The following is a 16,299-nucleotide window of genomic DNA, read 5'->3' on the forward strand; positions in this document are numbered from 1 at the left end:
GCATCAGCACTGCTCTGCCTGAGCAGAACCATCACCGCCATAGGTTGTCAAATAACCCGGATTTAACCCACACAGGTAAGTCCAATGGGGTGCAGGCATGTCCTCTATGCTTACAGCTTCCCGTGGGTGTTGGTTTGATACCGTTTGGGGACAGCCAAGGAGGCATCTGCAGGCAACAAAGGTAGGTGTGTGCTTGTGTGTGTGTTTCCTATGCAGATCCTAAGCCCAGTGTCACATGCAAGTAGGAGGAGTAAGAAGGGTTCCTGGCAAATCCGGGTTATGGATTGCATTTAAAAAGGCCCCGTGGGAGTGCAATGGGCCCCTGTCTTGCTGCTTAGCAATAATGGTATGGGTTTAGGTTCTGCTGTGTGTACTGGTGGTTGACTGCCCCCCAGCCCAGAGTGTGCATGGAAAATTGTCTGGCAGCCTCCCTGACAGCAAGCAGTGATAGTGCCCATGAAGGGGACCTTGTTGGGCCCGCCCCTTTCACGGTTATCGCTTCTCGGCCTTTTGGCTAAGATCAAGTGTAGTATCTGTTCTTATCAGTTTAATATCTGATACGTCCCCTATCTGGGGACCATATATTAAATGGATTTTTGAGAACGGGGGCCGATTTCGAAGCTTGCTTCCGTCGCCCTATGCATTGACCCGATATGGCAGTATCTTCGGGTACAGTGCACCACCCCCTTACAGGGTTAAAAAGAAAGATTCCTACTTTCATTGCTACCTGCTTGCTGGCTAGCCAGCTAGCCAGCCCTGTGGGCCTTGCTGCTGCTGCAGCCAAAAAACAAAAGGTGGTGCTGCTGCTGCTTCTGCTGCTTCTGCTTCTGCTTGTGTCTGGCCCCTGTTGGAGCGTCCAGGCACAGGACTTCTGCTGCTGCTGACTAAATGGCCTCCTTAATTGGATCATTTGAGTAGCCAGCACACCTGTGCAGGTAGGGCATGACATGATAGGCAGCTGCCTTGATAGCGGGTGGGTGCTGAATGTTCCTAATTGACAAAATAAGATTAATGCTTATGAAGAAATATAAAATCTCATCCCTTCCCCAATATCGCGCCACACCCCTACCCCTTAATTCCCTGGTTGAACGTGATGGACATATGTCTTTTTTCGACCGTACTAACTATGTAACTATGTAACATAACATGGGGGGGGGGGGTCTCCTGGCTGTTCACACAGGTGTGTCATTGCTGTACATTGACCATGCATTGCTTCTGTGGTATTGCAAAGGCAAAGACAAATGCTTCCAGCCATCCATTGCACTAATGGATTGGTCATCAGCTGGCTGTCTATGTCCCGCATCAATATAGACCAAAGTACAGAGGGTTAGGCTATGCTATTGTGCACCTACCTGATGCATCAGAAGGTGCGAGGCCCTTGCTAAATTCTGTGCACAGACTTTGAGATCTATACTTTAGACTGTATCTAAACCTGCTCCAACATGGACTGACATTCTGGCCTACTTTCAGCCGATGCGACTTGTCTGTCGCTGAACAGTCGCTTTTTATGTATTCAGCACCTATGTATAATGTTGTAAAAATGCTCTAGAAGCTAAAGTCGCAGAAATGTCACACATATTTGGCCTGCAACTTTCTGTGCGACAAATTCAGACAGGAAAAATCAGTATAAATCCTTAGAAAATTATCCCCCAGTGTCTCCATCTGCTGGCGGTATTGAATAAGCATTGCTGCACTGATGGGGTATGCATTAGACGAAAAAAAAGAAGAAAAAGAAGAATAATACGCCCAGAAAAGAGGCGAAAAGGAGAAAAACGTAAAAAAACGTGAAAAAAAAGTAAGAGGAAGAGAAGGGAAAAAAAGGTGGAAATGGGTTTAAAAGTGATTTCGGCGGAGAAATATATATATATATATATATATATATATATATATATATATATACGCGCACACACACACATATATATAAACGTATTCTCCGTTGAGATATTGCAGCCGCTGCTGTGTCCAGGCCCAGGAGCCTTAGCACTGTGCTGTGATGTCACTCAATACCACTGACATCACTAGGTGTAAACAACATCTCTCCTTTGCTGTGTATGTGACTATGGAGCTGTTTGGTGATGTCGTCTATTATGGCCTTCATAGAAGCAACAGGAGATTGTTGCATCCATCTAGAACCCTCAGAACTACAGTGCTATGATGTCACTCACTTCCACAGGCCTTGCAGAGTGTAAACAACAACAACCCAGCTTTGTTGTGTATGTAACCATAGGGATTTGTGATGTCACCTAGAACCTTCACAGCAGCGACAGCTTTATGAGGAGCATCAGCACTGCTCTGCCTGAGCAGAACCATCACCGCCATAGGTTGTCAAATAACCCGGATTTAACCCACACAGGTAAGTCCAATGGGGTGCAGGCATGTCCTCTATGCTTACAGCTTCCCGTGGGTGTTGGTTTGATACCGTTTGGGGACAGCCAAGGAGGCATCTGCAGGCAACAAAGGTAGGTGTGTGCTTGTGTGTGTGTTTCCTATGCAGATCCTAAGCCCAGTGTCACATGCAAGTAGGAGGAGTAAGAAGGGTTCCTGGCAAATCCGGGTTATGGATTGCATTTAAAAAGGCCCCGTGGGAGTGCAATGGGCCCCTGTCTTGCTGCTTAGCAATAATGGTATGGGTTTAGGTTCTGCTGTGTGTACTGGTGGTTGACTGCCCCCCAGCCCAGAGTGTGCATGGAAAATTGTCTGGCAGCCTCCCTGACAGCAAGCAGTGATAGTGCCCATGAAGGGGACCTTGTTGGGCCCGCCCCTTTCACGGTTATCGCTTCTCGGCCTTTTGGCTAAGATCAAGTGTAGTATCTGTTCTTATCAGTTTAATATCTGATACGTCCCCTATCTGGGGACCATATATTAAATGGATTTTTGAGAACGGGGGCCGATTTCGAAGCTTGCTTCCGTCGCCCTATGCATTGACCCGATATGGCAGTATCTTCGGGTACAGTGCACCACCCCCTTACAGGGTTAAAAAGAAAGATTCCTACTTTCATTGCTACCTGCTTGCTGGCTAGCCAGCTAGCCAGCCCTGTGGGCCTTGCTGCTGCTGCAGCCAAAAAACAAAAGGTGGTGCTGCTGCTGCTTCTGCTGCTTCTGCTTCTGCTTGTGTCTGGCCCCTGTTGGAGCGTCCAGGCACAGGACTTCTGCTGCTGCTGACTAAATGGCCTCCTTAATTGGATCATTTGAGTAGCCAGCACACCTGTGCAGGTAGGGCATGACATGATAGGCAGCTGCCTTGATAGCGGGTGGGTGCTGAATGTTCCTAATTGACAAAATAAGATTAATGCTTATGAAGAAATATAAAATCTCATCCCTTCCCCAATATCGCGCCACACCCCTACCCCTTAATTCCCTGGTTGAACGTGATGGACATATGTCTTTTTTCGACCGTACTAACTATGTAACTATGTAACATAACATGGGGGGGGGGGGTCTCCTGGCTGTTCACACAGGTGTGTCATTGCTGTACATTGACCATGCATTGCTTCTGTGGTATTGCAAAGGCAAAGACAAATGCTTCCAGCCATCCATTGCACTAATGGATTGGTCATCAGCTGGCTGTCTATGTCCCGCATCAATATAGACCAAAGTACAGAGGGTTAGGCTATGCTATTGTGCACCTACCTGATGCATCAGAAGGTGCGAGGCCCTTGCTAAATTCTGTGCACAGACTTTGAGATCTATACTTTAGACTGTATCTAAACCTGCTCCAACATGGACTGACATTCTGGCCTACTTTCAGCCGATGCGACTTGTCTGTCGCTGAACAGTCGCTTTTTATGTATTCAGCACCTATGTATAATGTTGTAAAAATGCTCTAGAAGCTAAAGTCGCAGAAATGTCACACATATTTGGCCTGCAACTTTCTGTGCGACAAATTCAGACAGGAAAAATCAGTATAAATCCTTAGAAAATTATCCCCCAGTGTCTCCATCTGCTGGCGGTATTGAATAAGCATTGCTGCACTGATGGGGTATGCATTAGACGAAAAAAAAGAAGAAAAAGAAGAATAATACGCCCAGAAAAGAGGCGAAAAGGAGAAAAACGTAAAAAAACGTGAAAAAAAAGTAAGAGGAAGAGAAGGGAAAAAAAGGTGGAAATGGGTTTAAAAGTGATTTCGGCGGAGAAATATATATATATATATATATATATATATATATATATATATATACGCGCACACACACACATATATATAAACGTATTCTCCGTTGAGATATTGCAGCCGCTGCTGTGTCCAGGCCCAGGAGCCTTAGCACTGTGCTGTGATGTCACTCAATACCACTGACATCACTAGGTGTAAACAACATCTCTCCTTTGCTGTGTATGTGACTATGGAGCTGTTTGGTGATGTCGTCTATTATGGCCTTCATAGAAGCAACAGGAGATTGTTGCATCCATCTAGAACCCTCAGAACTACAGTGCTATGATGTCACTCACTTCCACAGGCCTTGCAGAGTGTAAACAACAACAACCCAGCTTTGTTGTGTATGTAACCATAGGGATTTGTGATGTCACCTAGAACCTTCACAGCAGCGACAGCTTTATGAGGAGCATCAGCACTGCTCTGCCTGAGCAGAACCATCACCGCCATAGGTTGTCAAATAACCCGGATTTAACCCACACAGGTAAGTCCAATGGGGTGCAGGCATGTCCTCTATGCTTACAGCTTCCCGTGGGTGTTGGTTTGATACCGTTTGGGGACAGCCAAGGAGGCATCTGCAGGCAACAAAGGTAGGTGTGTGCTTGTGTGTGTGTTTCCTATGCAGATCCTAAGCCCAGTGTCACATGCAAGTAGGAGGAGTAAGAAGGGTTCCTGGCAAATCCGGGTTATGGATTGCATTTAAAAAGGCCCCGTGGGAGTGCAATGGGCCCCTGTCTTGCTGCTTAGCAATAATGGTATGGGTTTAGGTTCTGCTGTGTGTACTGGTGGTTGACTGCCCCCCAGCCCAGAGTGTGCATGGAAAATTGTCTGGCAGCCTCCCTGACAGCAAGCAGTGATAGTGCCCATGAAGGGGACCTTGTTGGGCCCGCCCCTTTCACGGTTATCGCTTCTCGGCCTTTTGGCTAAGATCAAGTGTAGTATCTGTTCTTATCAGTTTAATATCTGATACGTCCCCTATCTGGGGACCATATATTAAATGGATTTTTGAGAACGGGGGCCGATTTCGAAGCTTGCTTCCGTCGCCCTATGCATTGACCCGATATGGCAGTATCTTCGGGTACAGTGCACCACCCCCTTACAGGGTTAAAAAGAAAGATTCCTACTTTCATTGCTACCTGCTTGCTGGCTAGCCAGCTAGCCAGCCCTGTGGGCCTTGCTGCTGCTGCAGCCAAAAAACAAAAGGTGGTGCTGCTGCTGCTTCTGCTGCTTCTGCTTCTGCTTGTGTCTGGCCCCTGTTGGAGCGTCCAGGCACAGGACTTCTGCTGCTGCTGACTAAATGGCCTCCTTAATTGGATCATTTGAGTAGCCAGCACACCTGTGCAGGTAGGGCATGACATGATAGGCAGCTGCCTTGATAGCGGGTGGGTGCTGAATGTTCCTAATTGACAAAATAAGATTAATGCTTATGAAGAAATATAAAATCTCATCCCTTCCCCAATATCGCGCCACACCCCTACCCCTTAATTCCCTGGTTGAACGTGATGGACATATGTCTTTTTTCGACCGTACTAACTATGTAACTATGTAACATAACATGGGGGGGGGGGGTCTCCTGGCTGTTCACACAGGTGTGTCATTGCTGTACATTGACCATGCATTGCTTCTGTGGTATTGCAAAGGCAAAGACAAATGCTTCCAGCCATCCATTGCACTAATGGATTGGTCATCAGCTGGCTGTCTATGTCCCGCATCAATATAGACCAAAGTACAGAGGGTTAGGCTATGCTATTGTGCACCTACCTGATGCATCAGAAGGTGCGAGGCCCTTGCTAAATTCTGTGCACAGACTTTGAGATCTATACTTTAGACTGTATCTAAACCTGCTCCAACATGGACTGACATTCTGGCCTACTTTCAGCCGATGCGACTTGTCTGTCGCTGAACAGTCGCTTTTTATGTATTCAGCACCTATGTATAATGTTGTAAAAATGCTCTAGAAGCTAAAGTCGCAGAAATGTCACACATATTTGGCCTGCAACTTTCTGTGCGACAAATTCAGACAGGAAAAATCAGTATAAATCCTTAGAAAATTATCCCCCAGTGTCTCCATCTGCTGGCGGTATTGAATAAGCATTGCTGCACTGATGGGGTATGCATTAGACGAAAAAAAAGAAGAAAAAGAAGAATAATACGCCCAGAAAAGAGGCGAAAAGGAGAAAAACGTAAAAAAACGTGAAAAAAAAGTAAGAGGAAGAGAAGGGAAAAAAAGGTGGAAATGGGTTTAAAAGTGATTTCGGCGGAGAAATATATATATATATATATATATATATATATATATATATATATATACGCGCACACACACACATATATATAAACGTATTCTCCGTTGAGATATTGCAGCCGCTGCTGTGTCCAGGCCCAGGAGCCTTAGCACTGTGCTGTGATGTCACTCAATACCACTGACATCACTAGGTGTAAACAACATCTCTCCTTTGCTGTGTATGTGACTATGGAGCTGTTTGGTGATGTCGTCTATTATGGCCTTCATAGAAGCAACAGGAGATTGTTGCATCCATCTAGAACCCTCAGAACTACAGTGCTATGATGTCACTCACTTCCACAGGCCTTGCAGAGTGTAAACAACAACAACCCAGCTTTGTTGTGTATGTAACCATAGGGATTTGTGATGTCACCTAGAACCTTCACAGCAGCGACAGCTTTATGAGGAGCATCAGCACTGCTCTGCCTGAGCAGAACCATCACCGCCATAGGTTGTCAAATAACCCGGATTTAACCCACACAGGTAAGTCCAATGGGGTGCAGGCATGTCCTCTATGCTTACAGCTTCCCGTGGGTGTTGGTTTGATACCGTTTGGGGACAGCCAAGGAGGCATCTGCAGGCAACAAAGGTAGGTGTGTGCTTGTGTGTGTGTTTCCTATGCAGATCCTAAGCCCAGTGTCACATGCAAGTAGGAGGAGTAAGAAGGGTTCCTGGCAAATCCGGGTTATGGATTGCATTTAAAAAGGCCCCGTGGGAGTGCAATGGGCCCCTGTCTTGCTGCTTAGCAATAATGGTATGGGTTTAGGTTCTGCTGTGTGTACTGGTGGTTGACTGCCCCCCAGCCCAGAGTGTGCATGGAAAATTGTCTGGCAGCCTCCCTGACAGCAAGCAGTGATAGTGCCCATGAAGGGGACCTTGTTGGGCCCGCCCCTTTCACGGTTATCGCTTCTCGGCCTTTTGGCTAAGATCAAGTGTAGTATCTGTTCTTATCAGTTTAATATCTGATACGTCCCCTATCTGGGGACCATATATTAAATGGATTTTTGAGAACGGGGGCCGATTTCGAAGCTTGCTTCCGTCGCCCTATGCATTGACCCGATATGGCAGTATCTTCGGGTACAGTGCACCACCCCCTTACAGGGTTAAAAAGAAAGATTCCTACTTTCATTGCTACCTGCTTGCTGGCTAGCCAGCTAGCCAGCCCTGTGGGCCTTGCTGCTGCTGCAGCCAAAAAACAAAAGGTGGTGCTGCTGCTGCTTCTGCTGCTTCTGCTTCTGCTTGTGTCTGGCCCCTGTTGGAGCGTCCAGGCACAGGACTTCTGCTGCTGCTGACTAAATGGCCTCCTTAATTGGATCATTTGAGTAGCCAGCACACCTGTGCAGGTAGGGCATGACATGATAGGCAGCTGCCTTGATAGCGGGTGGGTGCTGAATGTTCCTAATTGACAAAATAAGATTAATGCTTATGAAGAAATATAAAATCTCATCCCTTCCCCAATATCGCGCCACACCCCTACCCCTTAATTCCCTGGTTGAACGTGATGGACATATGTCTTTTTTCGACCGTACTAACTATGTAACTATGTAACATAACATGGGGGGGGGGGGGTCTCCTGGCTGTTCACACAGGTGTGTCATTGCTGTACATTGACCATGCATTGCTTCTGTGGTATTGCAAAGGCAAAGACAAATGCTTCCAGCCATCCATTGCACTAATGGATTGGTCATCAGCTGGCTGTCTATGTCCCGCATCAATATAGACCAAAGTACAGAGGGTTAGGCTATGCTATTGTGCACCTACCTGATGCATCAGAAGGTGCGAGGCCCTTGCTAAATTCTGTGCACAGACTTTGAGATCTATACTTTAGACTGTATCTAAACCTGCTCCAACATGGACTGACATTCTGGCCTACTTTCAGCCGATGCGACTTGTCTGTCGCTGAACAGTCGCTTTTTATGTATTCAGCACCTATGTATAATGTTGTAAAAATGCTCTAGAAGCTAAAGTCGCAGAAATGTCACACATATTTGGCCTGCAACTTTCTGTGCGACAAATTCAGACAGGAAAAATCAGTATAAATCCTTAGAAAATTATCCCCCAGTGTCTCCATCTGCTGGCGGTATTGAATAAGCATTGCTGCACTGATGGGGTATGCATTAGACGAAAAAAAAGAAGAAAAAGAAGAATAATACGCCCAGAAAAGAGGCGAAAAGGAGAAAAACGTAAAAAAACGTGAAAAAAAAGTAAGAGGAAGAGAAGGGAAAAAAAGGTGGAAATGGGTTTAAAAGTGATTTCGGCGGAGAAATATATATATATATATATATATATATATATATATATATATATACGCGCACACACACACATATATATAAACGTATTCTCCGTTGAGATATTGCAGCCGCTGCTGTGTCCAGGCCCAGGAGCCTTAGCACTGTGCTGTGATGTCACTCAATACCACTGACATCACTAGGTGTAAACAACATCTCTCCTTTGCTGTGTATGTGACTATGGAGCTGTTTGGTGATGTCGTCTATTATGGCCTTCATAGAAGCAACAGGAGATTGTTGCATCCATCTAGAACCCTCAGAACTACAGTGCTATGATGTCACTCACTTCCACAGGCCTTGCAGAGTGTAAACAACAACAACCCAGCTTTGTTGTGTATGTAACCATAGGGATTTGTGATGTCACCTAGAACCTTCACAGCAGCGACAGCTTTATGAGGAGCATCAGCACTGCTCTGCCTGAGCAGAACCATCACCGCCATAGGTTGTCAAATAACCCGGATTTAACCCACACAGGTAAGTCCAATGGGGTGCAGGCATGTCCTCTATGCTTACAGCTTCCCGTGGGTGTTGGTTTGATACCGTTTGGGGACAGCCAAGGAGGCATCTGCAGGCAACAAAGGTAGGTGTGTGCTTGTGTGTGTGTTTCCTATGCAGATCCTAAGCCCAGTGTCACATGCAAGTAGGAGGAGTAAGAAGGGTTCCTGGCAAATCCGGGTTATGGATTGCATTTAAAAAGGCCCCGTGGGAGTGCAATGGGCCCCTGTCTTGCTGCTTAGCAATAATGGTATGGGTTTAGGTTCTGCTGTGTGTACTGGTGGTTGACTGCCCCCCAGCCCAGAGTGTGCATGGAAAATTGTCTGGCAGCCTCCCTGACAGCAAGCAGTGATAGTGCCCATGAAGGGGACCTTGTTGGGCCCGCCCCTTTCACGGTTATCGCTTCTCGGCCTTTTGGCTAAGATCAAGTGTAGTATCTGTTCTTATCAGTTTAATATCTGATACGTCCCCTATCTGGGGACCATATATTAAATGGATTTTTGAGAACGGGGGCCGATTTCGAAGCTTGCTTCCGTCGCCCTATGCATTGACCCGATATGGCAGTATCTTCGGGTACAGTGCACCACCCCCTTACAGGGTTAAAAAGAAAGATTCCTACTTTCATTGCTACCTGCTTGCTGGCTAGCCAGCTAGCCAGCCCTGTGGGCCTTGCTGCTGCTGCAGCCAAAAAACAAAAGGTGGTGCTGCTGCTGCTTCTGCTGCTTCTGCTTCTGCTTGTGTCTGGCCCCTGTTGGAGCGTCCAGGCACAGGACTTCTGCTGCTGCTGACTAAATGGCCTCCTTAATTGGATCATTTGAGTAGCCAGCACACCTGTGCAGGTAGGGCATGACATGATAGGCAGCTGCCTTGATAGCGGGTGGGTGCTGAATGTTCCTAATTGACAAAATAAGATTAATGCTTATGAAGAAATATAAAATCTCATCCCTTCCCCAATATCGCGCCACACCCCTACCCCTTAATTCCCTGGTTGAACGTGATGGACATATGTCTTTTTTCGACCGTACTAACTATGTAACTATGTAACATAACATGGGGGGGGGGGGGTCTCCTGGCTGTTCACACAGGTGTGTCATTGCTGTACATTGACCATGCATTGCTTCTGTGGTATTGCAAAGGCAAAGACAAATGCTTCCAGCCATCCATTGCACTAATGGATTGGTCATCAGCTGGCTGTCTATGTCCCGCATCAATATAGACCAAAGTACAGAGGGTTAGGCTATGCTATTGTGCACCTACCTGATGCATCAGAAGGTGCGAGGCCCTTGCTAAATTCTGTGCACAGACTTTGAGATCTATACTTTAGACTGTATCTAAACCTGCTCCAACATGGACTGACATTCTGGCCTACTTTCAGCCGATGCGACTTGTCTGTCGCTGAACAGTCGCTTTTTATGTATTCAGCACCTATGTATAATGTTGTAAAAATGCTCTAGAAGCTAAAGTCGCAGAAATGTCACACATATTTGGCCTGCAACTTTCTGTGCGACAAATTCAGACAGGAAAAATCAGTATAAATCCTTAGAAAATTATCCCCCAGTGTCTCCATCTGCTGGCGGTATTGAATAAGCATTGCTGCACTGATGGGGTAAAAACGAAAAAAAAGAAGAAAAAGAAGAATAATACGCCCAGAAAAGAGGCGAAAAGGAGAAAAACGTAAAAAAACGTGAAAAAAAAGTAAGAGGAAGAGAAGGGAAAAAAAGGTGGAAATGGGTTTAAAAGTGATTTCGGCGGAGAAATATATATATATATATATATATATATATATATATATATATATATATACGCGCACACACACACATATATATAAACGTATTCTCCGTTGAGATATTGCAGCCGCTGCTGTGTCCAGGCCCAGGAGCCTTAGCACTGTGCTGTGATGTCACTCAATACCACTGACATCACTAGGTGTAAACAACATCTCTCCTTTGCTGTGTATGTGACTATGGAGCTGTTTGGTGATGTCGTCTATTATGGCCTTCATAGAAGCAACAGGAGATTGTTGCATCCATCTAGAACCCTCAGAACTACAGTGCTATGATGTCACTCACTTCCACAGGCCTTGCAGAGTGTAAACAACAACAACCCAGCTTTGTTGTGTATGTAACCATAGGGATTTGTGATGTCACCTAGAACCTTCACAGCAGCGACAGCTTTATGAGGAGCATCAGCACTGCTCTGCCTGAGCAGAACCATCACCGCCATAGGTTGTCAAATAACCCGGATTTAACCCACACAGGTAAGTCCAATGGGGTGCAGGCATGTCCTCTATGCTTACAGCTTCCCGTGGGTGTTGGTTTGATACCGTTTGGGGACAGCCAAGGAGGCATCTGCAGGCAACAAAGGTAGGTGTGTGCTTGTGTGTGTGTTTCCTATGCAGATCCTAAGCCCAGTGTCACATGCAAGTAGGAGGAGTAAGAAGGGTTCCTGGCAAATCCGGGTTATGGATTGCATTTAAAAAGGCCCCGTGGGAGTGCAATGGGCCCCTGTCTTGCTGCTTAGCAATAATGGTATGGGTTTAGGTTCTGCTGTGTGTACTGGTGGTTGACTGCCCCCCAGCCCAGAGTGTGCATGGAAAATTGTCTGGCAGCCTCCCTGACAGCAAGCAGTGATAGTGCCCATGAAGGGGACCTTGTTGGGCCCGCCCCTTTCACGGTTATCGCTTCTCGGCCTTTTGGCTAAGATCAAGTGTAGTATCTGTTCTTATCAGTTTAATATCTGATACGTCCCCTATCTGGGGACCATATATTAAATGGATTTTTGAGAACGGGGGCCGATTTCGAAGCTTGCTTCCGTCGCCCTATGCATTGACCCGATATGGCAGTATCTTCGGGTACAGTGCACCACCCCCTTACAGGGTTAAAAAGAAAGATTCCTACTTTCATTGCTACCTGCTTGCTGGCTAGCCAGCTAGCCAGCCCTGTGGGCCTTGCTGCTGCTGCAGCCAAAAAACAAAAGGTGGTGCTGCTGCTGCTTCTGCTGCTTCTGCTTCTGCTTGTGTCTGGCCCCTGTTGGAGCGTCCAGGCACAGGACTTCTGCTGCTGCTGACTAAATGGCCTCCTTAATTGGATCATTTGAGTAGCCAGCACACCTGTGCAGGTAGGGCATGACATGATAGGCAGCTGCCTTGATAGCGGGTGGGTGCTGAATGTTCCTAATTGACAAAATAAGATTAATGCTTATGAAGAAATATAAAATCTCATCCCTTCCCCAATATCGCGCCACACCCCTACCCCTTAATTCCCTGGTTGAACGTGATGGACATATGTCTTTTTTCGACCGTACTAACTATGTAACTATGTAACATAACATGGGGGGGGGGGGTCTCCTGGCTGTTCACACAGGTGTGTCATTGCTGTACATTGACCATGCATTGCTTCTGTGGTATTGCAAAGGCAAAGACAAATGCTTCCAGCCATCCATTGCACTAATGGATTGGTCATCAGCTGGCTGTCTATGTCCCGCATCAATATAGACCAAAGTACAGAGGGTTAGGCTATGCTATTGTGCACCTACCTGATGCATCAGAAGGTGCGAGGCCCTTGCTAAATTCTGTGCACAGACTTTGAGATCTATACTTTAGACTGTATCTAAACCTGCTCCAACATGGACTGACATTCTGGCCTACTTTCAGCCGATGCGACTTGTCTGTCGCTGAACAGTCGCTTTTTATGTATTCAGCACCTATGTATAATGTTGTAAAAATGCTCTAGAAGCTAAAGTCGCAGAAATGTCACACATATTTGGCCTGCAACTTTCTGTGCGACAAATTCAGACAGGAAAAATCAGTATAAATCCTTAGAAAATTATCCCCCAGTGTCTCCATCTGCTGGCGGTATTGAATAAGCATTGCTGCACTGATGGGGTATGCATTAGACGAAAAAAAAGAAGAAAAAGAAGAATAATACGCCCAGAAAAGAGGCGAAAAGGAGAAAAACGTAAAAAAACGTGAAAAAAAAGTAAGAGGAAGAGAAGGGAAAAAAAGGTGGAAATGGGTTTAAAAGTGATTTCGGCGGAGAAATATATATATATATATATATATATATATATATATATATATACGCGCACACACACACATATATATAAACGTATTCTCCGTTGAGATATTGCAGCCGCTGCTGTGTCCAGGCCCAGGAGCCTTAGCACTGTGCTGTGATGTCACTCAATACCACTGACATCACTAGGTGTAAACAACATCTCTCCTTTGCTGTGTATGTGACTATGGAGCTGTTTGGTGATGTCGTCTATTATGGCCTTCATAGAAGCAACAGGAGATTGTTGCATCCATCTAGAACCCTCAGAACTACAGTGCTATGATGTCACTCACTTCCACAGGCCTTGCAGAGTGTAAACAACAACAACCCAGCTTTGTTGTGTATGTAACCATAGGGATTTGTGATGTCACCTAGAACCTTCACAGCAGCGACAGCTTTATGAGGAGCATCAGCACTGCTCTGCCTGAGCAGAACCATCACCGCCATAGGTTGTCAAATAACCCGGATTTAACCCACACAGGTAAGTCCAATGGGGTGCAGGCATGTCCTCTATGCTTACAGCTTCCCGTGGGTGTTGGTTTGATACCGTTTGGGGACAGCCAAGGAGGCATCTGCAGGCAACAAAGGTAGGTGTGTGCTTGTGTGTGTGTTTCCTATGCAGATCCTAAGCCCAGTGTCACATGCAAGTAGGAGGAGTAAGAAGGGTTCCTGGCAAATCCGGGTTATGGATTGCATTTAAAAAGGCCCCGTGGGAGTGCAATGGGCCCCTGTCTTGCTGCTTAGCAATAATGGTATGGGTTTAGGTTCTGCTGTGTGTACTGGTGGTTGACTGCCCCCCAGCCCAGAGTGTGCATGGAAAATTGTCTGGCAGCCTCCCTGACAGCAAGCAGTGATAGTGCCCATGAAGGGGACCTTGTTGGGCCCGCCCCTTTCACGGTTATCGCTTCTCGGCCTTTTGGCTAAGATCAAGTGTAGTATCTGTTCTTATCAGTTTAATATCTGATACGTCCCCTATCTGGGGACCATATATTAAATGGATTTTTGAGAACGGGGGCCGATTTCGAAGCTTGCTTCCGTCGCCCTATGCATTGACCCGATATGGCAGTATCTTCGGGTACAGTGCACCACCCCCTTACAGGGTTAAAAAGAAAGATTCCTACTTTCATTGCTACCTGCTTGCTGGCTAGCCAGCTAGCCAGCCCTGTGGGCCTTGCTGCTGCTGCAGCCAAAAAACAAAAGGTGGTGCTGCTGCTGCTTCTGCTGCTTCTGCTTCTGCTTGTGTCTGGCCCCTGTTGGAGCGTCCAGGCACAGGACTTCTGCTGCTGCTGACTAAATGGCCTCCTTAATTGGATCATTTGAGTAGCCAGCACACCTGTGCAGGTAGGGCATGACATGATAGGCAGCTGCCTTGATAGCGGGTGGGTGCTGAATGTTCCTAATTGACAAAATAAGATTAATGCTTATGAAGAAATATAAAATCTCATCCCTTCCCCAATATCGCGCCACACCCCTACCCCTTAATTCCCTGGTTGAACGTGATGGACATATGTCTTTTTTCGACCGTACTAACTATGTAACTATGTAACATAACATGGGGGGGGGGGGGTCTCCTGGCTGTTCACACAGGTGTGTCATTGCTGTACATTGACCATGCATTGCTTCTGTGGTATTGCAAAGGCAAAGACAAATGCTTCCAGCCATCCATTGCACTAATGGATTGGTCATCAGCTGGCTGTCTATGTCCCGCATCAATATAGACCAAAGTACAGAGGGTTAGGCTATGCTATTGTGCACCTACCTGATGCATCAGAAGGTGCGAGGCCCTTGCTAAATTCTGTGCACAGACTTTGAGATCTATACTTTAGACTGTATCTAAACCTGCTCCAACATGGACTGACATTCTGGCCTACTTTCAGCCGATGCGACTTGTCTGTCGCTGAACAGTCGCTTTTTATGTATTCAGCACCTATGTATAATGTTGTAAAAATGCTCTAGAAGCTAAAGTCGCAGAAATGTCACACATATTTGGCCTGCAACTTTCTGTGCGACAAATTCAGACAGGAAAAATCAGTATAAATCCTTAGAAAATTATCCCCCAGTGTCTCCATCTGCTGGCGGTATTGAATAAGCATTGCTGCACTGATGGGGTATGCATTAGACGAAAAAAAAGAAGAAAAAGAAGAATAATACGCCCAGAAAAGAGGCGAAAAGGAGAAAAACGTAAAAAAACGTGAAAAAAAAGTAAGAGGAAGAGAAGGGAAAAAAAGGTGGAAATGGGTTTAAAAGTGATTTCGGCGGAGATATATATATATATATATATATATATATATATATATATATATATATATATACGCGCACACACACACATATATATAAACGTATTCTCCGTTGAGATATTGCAGCCGCTGCTGTGTCCAGGCCCAGGAGCCTTAGCACTGTGCTGTGATGTCACTCAATACCACTGACATCACTAGGTGTAAACAACATCTCTCCTTTGCTGTGTATGTGACTATGGAGCTGTTTGGTGATGTCGTCTATTATGGCCTTCATAGAAGCAACAGGAGATTGTTGCATCCATCTAGAACCCTCAGAACTACAGTGCTATGATGTCACTCACTTCCACAGGCCTTGCAGAGTGTAAACAACAACAACCCAGCTTTGTTGTGTATGTAACCATAGGGATTTGTGATGTCACCTAGAACCTTCACAGCAGCGACAGCTTTATGAGGAGCATCAGCACTGCTCTGCCTGAGCAGAACCATCACCGCCATAGGTTGTCAAATAACCCGGATTTAACCCACACAGGTAAGTCCAATGGGGTGCAGGCATGTCCTCTATGCTTACAGCTTCCCGTGGGTGTTGGTTTGATACCGTTTGGGGACAGCCAAGGAGGCATCTGCAGGCAACAAAGGTAGGTGTGTGCTTGTGTGTGTGTTTCCTATGCAGATCCTAAGCCCAGTGTCACATGCAAGTAGGAGGAGTAAGAAGGGTTCCTGGCAAATCCGGGTTATGGATTGCATTTAAAAAGGCCCCGTGGGAGTGCAATGGGCCCCTGTCTTGCTGCTTAGCAATAAT

The 16,299-nt window shown here is 46.1% G+C and overlaps 7 non-coding genes across 7 annotated transcripts; all 7 read left to right on the plus strand.

The window, feature by feature from the left end:
- Positions 1-494: 494 nt before the first annotated feature.
- LOC130337465 (U2 spliceosomal RNA) lies at positions 495-685 on the plus strand. Its single transcript, XR_008878343.1, has one exon. It is a non-coding gene; the product is annotated as a U2 spliceosomal RNA (small nuclear RNA).
- A 2,087-nt stretch (positions 686-2,772) lies between these two features.
- On the plus strand, positions 2,773-2,963 carry LOC130337466 (U2 spliceosomal RNA). Its single transcript, XR_008878344.1, has one exon. It is a non-coding gene; the product is annotated as a U2 spliceosomal RNA (small nuclear RNA).
- A 2,087-nt stretch (positions 2,964-5,050) lies between these two features.
- LOC130337467 (U2 spliceosomal RNA) lies at positions 5,051-5,241 on the plus strand. Its single transcript, XR_008878345.1, has one exon. It is a non-coding gene; the product is annotated as a U2 spliceosomal RNA (small nuclear RNA).
- Positions 5,242-7,330: 2,089 nt separating this feature from the next.
- On the plus strand, positions 7,331-7,521 carry LOC130337468 (U2 spliceosomal RNA). The gene has a single exon (XR_008878346.1). It is a non-coding gene; the product is annotated as a U2 spliceosomal RNA (small nuclear RNA).
- Positions 7,522-9,609: 2,088 nt separating this feature from the next.
- On the plus strand, positions 9,610-9,800 carry LOC130337469 (U2 spliceosomal RNA). The gene has a single exon (XR_008878347.1). It is a non-coding gene; the product is annotated as a U2 spliceosomal RNA (small nuclear RNA).
- A 2,087-nt stretch (positions 9,801-11,887) lies between these two features.
- Positions 11,888-12,078, plus strand: LOC130337471 (U2 spliceosomal RNA). The gene has a single exon (XR_008878348.1). It is a non-coding gene; the product is annotated as a U2 spliceosomal RNA (small nuclear RNA).
- Positions 12,079-14,163: 2,085 nt separating this feature from the next.
- LOC130337472 (U2 spliceosomal RNA) lies at positions 14,164-14,354 on the plus strand. The gene has a single exon (XR_008878349.1). It is a non-coding gene; the product is annotated as a U2 spliceosomal RNA (small nuclear RNA).
- Positions 14,355-16,299: the final 1,945 nt, after the last annotated feature.

Source organism: Hyla sarda, unplaced genomic scaffold (assembly GCF_029499605.1).
Source record: "Hyla sarda isolate aHylSar1 unplaced genomic scaffold, aHylSar1.hap1 scaffold_497, whole genome shotgun sequence".
NCBI lineage: Eukaryota > Metazoa > Chordata > Amphibia > Anura > Hylidae > Hyla > Hyla sarda.